The 7,042-nt window shown below is 36.7% G+C and overlaps 1 long non-coding RNA gene across 2 annotated transcripts; it reads right to left on the bottom strand.

Annotated features, from left to right (window-relative positions):
* Positions 1-3,494: 3,494 nt before the first annotated feature.
* Positions 3,495-6,987, bottom strand: LOC132129468 (uncharacterized). Of its 2 annotated transcripts, XR_009428520.1 has the most exons (4): positions 6,879-6,987; positions 4,956-5,249; positions 4,299-4,851; positions 3,495-3,652 (listed from the first exon to the last, which is right to left on the bottom strand). It is a non-coding gene; the product is annotated as an uncharacterized LOC132129468 (long non-coding RNA). The 2 variants fall into 2 exon arrangements; XR_009428519.1 differs by lacking the exon at positions 6,879-6,987 and having other exon boundaries at positions 4,956-6,170.
* Positions 6,988-7,042: the final 55 nt, after the last annotated feature.

Raw genomic sequence — 7,042 nt, 5'->3', positions numbered from 1 at the left:
AGGCACTGTCATGGTAGGTTCTATAAGGGTATAGGCAGCACCAAATAAAATGACAAAATCACTACAATAGCAGGCTGGACAGAGAGCGTTTATTTAGTGTGGAAAAAATGAAATTAGGATGTGCAAGCATAATTGTTAGAATTGTTTCAAAAGTTCCTTTAAGACAACTCATTTCAATCAGCATCCATCACCTCTCTGGCAACCTTTCAGTCGTGCAAGTACAGCGCCTATCTCTTCGAACATCAAATTCTCTAAAGCTGTTCACGAAGCTTATGATTAAATTTAATTTGAAATCACCAGTGAAATCTGGCAACAATTGTCTCTCAAATGTTGTTTCTTATGTTGAAATAGCAATGATTATTATTATTATTTTTATTTTTTTGCCCATTGCATTTTCTCCCATTCATAATGGTGTGTGTACACCAAAAGCGACTTCATTTCGTGCAAGTAGATTACATTCAGTGCAAAGACACTAATAGACGCCAGGCCACGCGATTGCCGCAACGTCTTGATATGTTCAATTGCCTCTACAACGCAAGTTGAACAATTTCACCTTTCGCACAAGCCAATCAGGTAAGAGCTTATTGACAGGTCCAGTTTGACACGTCCGATTGTATCTGAAAATGAAGGAACCGCATTGTGCAATAATTTTATTTGCGCGAATGACACAAAAAAACTTTCTGTGACTCGAGTAATCTTGATGCGAATATTCGTCAAAGAAGCACACAGTTTTGGTCTATCTAAAGTTTTTGCTTGCCACAGATACACAGAGACTAACAACTGGATAAAAGGGAAAACACTGGCAGTGTTTTACAAGATGGAGAAATTTGATACAATGTTTGGGTTTCTGTACAACAAACTTGCTGAGTTCTTCGTGACAGATAAGCTAAATATAAAGTTAAACGTATTGCTAATATGTTGGACCTTTTATTGTAGGATGCCGGGCCGTCCATCCCCTTCCAGCGCCGCGGCCAACGAGAGTGATGCGGCCGCTAGAGGAAGCTGCCGCCCCTCGCGCCCCGGACACTCTCGTTGGCCGCGGGGTTGGTAGGGGATGGACGGCCCGGCATCCTGGCCCGTCGGCCGTGCAAAGGGGTGCGGTTCCCATCCGGATCGCGGGTCCGGTAGCTCACGTCTCTAGTGGCGCGGGAGTCCCTCAACACACCCTTCCTGGACCCACGAGGACACCAGATCCCCTGTTTATTTTGGACACCCTTCCCCTTTGGCCACCTTTATCCCCTGCTTTATTTGATTTTCTGTTAATAAAAGCCTCTCCGAGGCCTAACGCCACGCCCACTGTGTCTGTCTTGTGCTCCTCTCGTCCAGGCACGTGCACAGGTAGGGCTCAACCTGTGCAGAGCACATGCCCTTTTTGCCCTTACACTCCGAAGTGCCCTTTTTAAAGTGGTGTTTTTTTGTTTTTGTTTTTTTTTTACGTCTGTCTGTCCGTTTTACAAACATTAAGCAAATGAAAGTTCTTAAAACGAGCTTGTGTAAATCTTATTCGATCCTCAAGCTGTCAGTAAGCTGATAACTCCGCCCCCTCTATACTCATTGAATCAACTGATGTTCCACAGCAGCCGCACAGTAGACAACAGCTGAGCTGAACAAAGTTTTGCGACGGGTCAATAAAATTTGTTTTTACCATCGGAAAATCATAACAGGTGCGCCCCCGCGCTGTTTCGTACTGGAACTTACACAAAGCGACGCGTGACCCTCGTCACCTAGATAACATATATTTCTAAGAAATTTCTTTTTTGATTTATGATTGCTGATACACTTAATTTATTAACATTTAGGCTCGTCCTCACATGTACAAAAAGTAGTAAAATATGGGTTTACTACAGTAATGTAGTTGTAAATAAAATAAATTACAGAAGATCACTGTGAAATCTTTATATTTTATCATGCAGAATGTAATTCACGATTCATTCCAAGGCTTCATTTATTTGATCCAAAATACAGCAAAAACAGTAATATTGTGTAATATTTTTACAATTTTAAATAACTGTTTTCTATTTGAATATATTTTAAAATGTAATTTATTTTTGTGATTAAAGCTGAATTTTTTAGCATCATTACTCCAGTTCAGTACTCTTCAGTGTCACGTGATCCTTCAGAAATGCTTTTCACTGCAACTGTACTTTTCACACTATTTTTATTTATTTTTTCATTGCTGGCTTATTTTAGGGAAAGTGTAGTGAATAAGAGACCTTCAAGAGACCAACATCCCTGGTCCACCACAGTATAAAATTTTTGCCAGGTAGGCGGATACATGTTGGATATGTTATAGTAACGGTATGGCTATAGTTTCTTATAATCTGGAATTGAGTTGGACATAATTACTTAAATTATATTTCAAAAAAGTTTGTCAACAATACTTGACTCATTGCTCACCTTCCCCTCTTCTCAATTTCATTCATAATCATGTTAACCAAATAATACAAATTAGCTTATAAAACCAATCAGAATAGCTAAAAAAGAGAATATATATAATTGATATAAAAAAGGGAGGTGGTGCCCCTTTTCAGTTTCAGCACATGCCCCTCAAAAGGTCTGTGCACGGCCCTGCTCTCGTCACAATATATATATATATATATATATATGCTATATTAGAGTACCGGCACCTCTTTTGGGCCACTTAAAGTGACATGCAAAAGAAGTGTTTGCAAAAGTTTGAAAACACACTTTATTTTTTTTAGTTCCACTAGATACTATAAGTAGTTTAGAAACTGACTGGCTTTAACAAGTGCAAACTATTCTAACTCCAACTTTAAGGGAAAATGTATTTTGAATAAAGATTAAAAGTGTTCTCGGAAGCTCAGTGGTGGTGACGTTGAAGTTACGTTTAGCTTTTTTGTTTAGGTTGTGCATGATGATGAATAAAACGTGTAAGAATCAAGTTTTTGCTGGTCTCAGAGTTTATCTGCAATAATACAGAGGTTAATAAAAAAATTCCAACTGGGTTTTTGTCAAGAGAAACAGGATGATGTAAACATCTGAGTTGGCCTACAAAAATACATTGTCACTAGAGCACTCAGTAATTGGCACACTACTGAAAATAACAATAATGTAGTGTAATTGTGTTTTACAAATTATTAAAATTTTGTTTTCCCATTTAAAATTTCAGTAATTTTTATTATTATTAATATATGCATTTATTCATTGTTTTGTGTTGATCTTACATCAACATGATATTTTCCTGTATAGAAAAGGTGCAATATTATACAGAAACAAAATGGTTTTACCTTTCTGTCCACCCACCACAACCCACGTGCATAAAGCTCAGATGTTCCAGAGTGCATTTTCTGACTCCGTGTTGCTTTTATGAAACTCAGTGGAACAGGAAGTGGTCTAGTGGTCTTGTTAAACCCTAAAAGGTAGGCTGAATGCAAAAGTTAATGTGATATATATTTAATATCTGTATAAAATCTATAATTTACATTAAGTAAACCAAAAAGGTTCAGTCTTATAGATCTGTCTGAACCAAAAGGCAGAACTACTTCAATAGTCTCTTGACCCATGTTGACCTTCATTTCAATCCTTCAAGGTAGAGATCCTTCAGTAAAGTGCCTAGTTGGAGGTGGAGCAGCCATCTAGAGTTGAGTTTCGTTCGCAGTTGTGAGAAGCGAATTGGCTGCTGCTGGGTTTCCTGAAAACCACCACATAATGTACATTTCTAATTATTGAATCAAACTATTAAGTACTCCAGATCATATTATATTACAGATGAACTGGGTTAAAGTATAAATGGTCCTGAGTCCACATGAAAAAATGAGCTTGACTGTAGTTGATATGTTCTCCCTGAGAGAGCCACTCAAAAATAAGCCCTGTTAAATCTGGTATTAACATACAATCATAATCATATACATCATATATGCTGATTTTAAAAGGTGTACAGTAAACACCAAAGATGCACGGTAAACACACAAAAAAACCCAACGAATTCAGAGGTGGTCAGGGAGGTGTAAATGCTAATGCAGTTTTGGTAGACATATTCAAATATCCAAGTACAACTGCAGTACAAGTGATCTCCATCCGTCCTTTTTCAAAGACTTGGTGATTTTTCTGTCATCATCTATTCTTATGTCATTATTTTTATCCCCCCACCCCACTCACAAAATATATAGACATGTGTTATGTAGCTGACCTACCTAGATCATTTCACTATTATCAGCTATCATGCAATTGGAGGCACATTGGAATGCATGGTGTAAATGCAATCCAGCTAATTCAGATACTATATAAAAAACCTGTTTGTGTCGGGTGTAAAGGGAGCCAAAGACACCTGTGAGGACCCATGATGATTTCTTCATGAGACACTTTAGCCAGCATCACCCTGCAACGTTTGCGTTCACTGGTAAGTACCTCTGCTGGCTTTAAAGTGCACAAAAAGTATTTAATTAGGAATTACTATAATTCGTTTTGAGCCATATAATAATAATGTCCAACTACAAACTAGCAAGTGTGGCTTTTAAATTCAAATTAAGTTGTGCTTTGCCCATGCACTGCTTTTATGCCTGGATTTAAAAATAGACTTCGAATTTACATTGCTGAAAAATGTTTGCTCTGATATGCAATAACACAGTCTTTACCTGAACACAGTTATTAATGAGAGGTCAAATTAAGAACAGTTGAATTATTGTGACAATACTTACTGTGCATATATGTACCAGATAACGAACAAACCAAGGGGCACCAAGATCACAGCAACAACAACAGCAGCAATATGTGTGGTGGTTGCATTGGATGATGTATTGTTGTAGAAATTGTCTGAGGTTAAAGTATAGTCGGGTGTTTCAGTAGTGAATTTTAAGATGGGCATTTCTGTGCTGATGGTAAAGTGTAATTCTGTAAGGGTCAGAAGAGCAAAAGCATTTTATAAAACTACAACTTCTCTACAGCCCATCTGCACCCCAAAACAAACAAAAAATGTTAAGTGCCACTTAACTCACCTTTGACAGTAACATTATAAAATACCTCTTTGTGTCCTTGTAAGGTTTTTGCACTGTAGCATCTGTTGTAGGTGACATTATGTAGAATTAGACGGCCAGTCTCTATTGAAACTTCAGGTGTTGTTGAGCTGTTGCTGCAGTTATCAGCAGGGCCACAGTATTGACCAATCTTAGTGATTTTAGTCCAATTTTCACAATGCATTTTGTAGAAAATAGTCAATCCAGAAGCTGTGAAGTTTAGGATAGCATCTCCACCCTCAATTACTTCCACCACCTCATATTGTACACAGGAACCTGACAAAATTAATATTTGAACTGTATGTAAATGATCAGTTGCTCAATATGTGAATAACAGATTTAAAGTGACACATTCAGAAGAACTGTGGCAATGGATTCAATAAGATGGCACAAAAAATGGCATTAATAAATCTGTTAGTTTGCCAACAAGGTTGATAATCTATTTGCATAATCTCAAAATGGCAAATATCAATCCAAATAATCAGCCACCGACCAGTTTTTTAAATATATTTGTAATACATTGTTACTGAAATAATATATTTTATGTTATATTTCTTCATTAAATATAACACAAAAATATTCAGAATAGACCTAAACGTTGCAGTTTTCCCTTCAAGAAGTGGCAGATTATGAAGAAATCTTGTCTCAAAATCTAGCGAGCTTCTTGCCAAATACTTTACAGATAAAATAATCCAACAAGCCAACAATGCAACAAGCTTGGACAAAAAAAAATATTTTATGAAGTGATGAAGATAAAGGAATTTTGTTAAATGTGTTATTTAATAGAAAATGATATGCGCTAAGTATTAGCGTAGCTGCACATGTGACTGTTAAACGTGGGCAACATGGACACTAGCCAAGTTAGAAACACTCCTGACTGTATGTTAAGATTAGAATCAACTCCTGCGCTTCACATGACAAGCGCTTTTCACTGGGAGTCTATCACATCAGTCATTTATTTGGCTCTTATAGGATTTAGCGCATGTAGTCAGACCACGTGTTTGCTCATTTGCTTTTGAAACGAAGCCAGTTTACACAGACAGCACACTTAACAGACAAGATTGAACTTGAAATCGAAACAATTCAAACAATATAAATGATGTCTTACCTAAGGCAGGTATCAGCACGATCACTAAACCACACAACACACACATTCTGATCATAGCTTTTCGTCAGATCAGTTTTAGAGTAACGCTGGGATTCACTTTAGTGTTCCAACTGTTGTTCTGCCAAAAAAATCCCGCCAAACTCTCCTTAGATTTTATGGTGAATGGCACCAAAGTTAGGGTTGGCGCCACCTAATGTGTTGGAGTGTGAGTTTTTACCCATTAACACATACTCCGTGAACGAATACATAGAAAGAATTGTAATTTTCACATAAATACAGTACATTATCTGGGTAGATTCAAATATAAGTTTATAACACATAAAATCCCCATAATTTATTTTATCTATATGATATGACAACAATATTTAATGTATATATGCTAATAAAACAACCCACACATACATATGCATATATTTATAAGTCTGTGTGTTTATATATGATTTTGTAATAAATGGTAATAAAGTGCATGTCTGTCTTTTATAGTCATTTATAATTTCAACAACATACATTGACAGGGTTTAGGATGGATGTACATACATGACACATAGTGGAAAAATATTCAACATGTTTTCAAGTTTAACTATTCAAAGAGATTTTTGACCAGACACTCAAATCTACACAAATAAAGAAATCATGATATTGCCATCTATAATATGTGGAATGACACAGGATGAAAAATATTGAACAAGTTAAGAAAAAACAGTACACCAAGAAAAGCTAGCAGCTGGTTTCACTAAGTATTTCTACCTCAAATAAGAATCAGCTGGATAATGCATGTTAAAAAAAGGCTCACTCACCTCTGAATGCAAGTATACAAACATCTCCTGATAGGTTGAGGCAAAGAGCTGTCCTAAGACCTTTGCAACAAGATTGTTGTATCACATAAAAAGTCCTGGGTACCAAAAGCGTTCACAACTCTTAAATGTTCCTGAAAGCACCATTAGGGCCATTATCCTCAAGT

The sequence above is a fragment of the Carassius carassius genome, chromosome 46 (genome assembly GCF_963082965.1).
Source record: "Carassius carassius chromosome 46, fCarCar2.1, whole genome shotgun sequence".
Classification (NCBI taxonomy): domain Eukaryota; kingdom Metazoa; phylum Chordata; class Actinopteri; order Cypriniformes; family Cyprinidae; genus Carassius; species Carassius carassius.
This window is presented reverse-complemented; position numbering and strand designations above follow the sequence as displayed.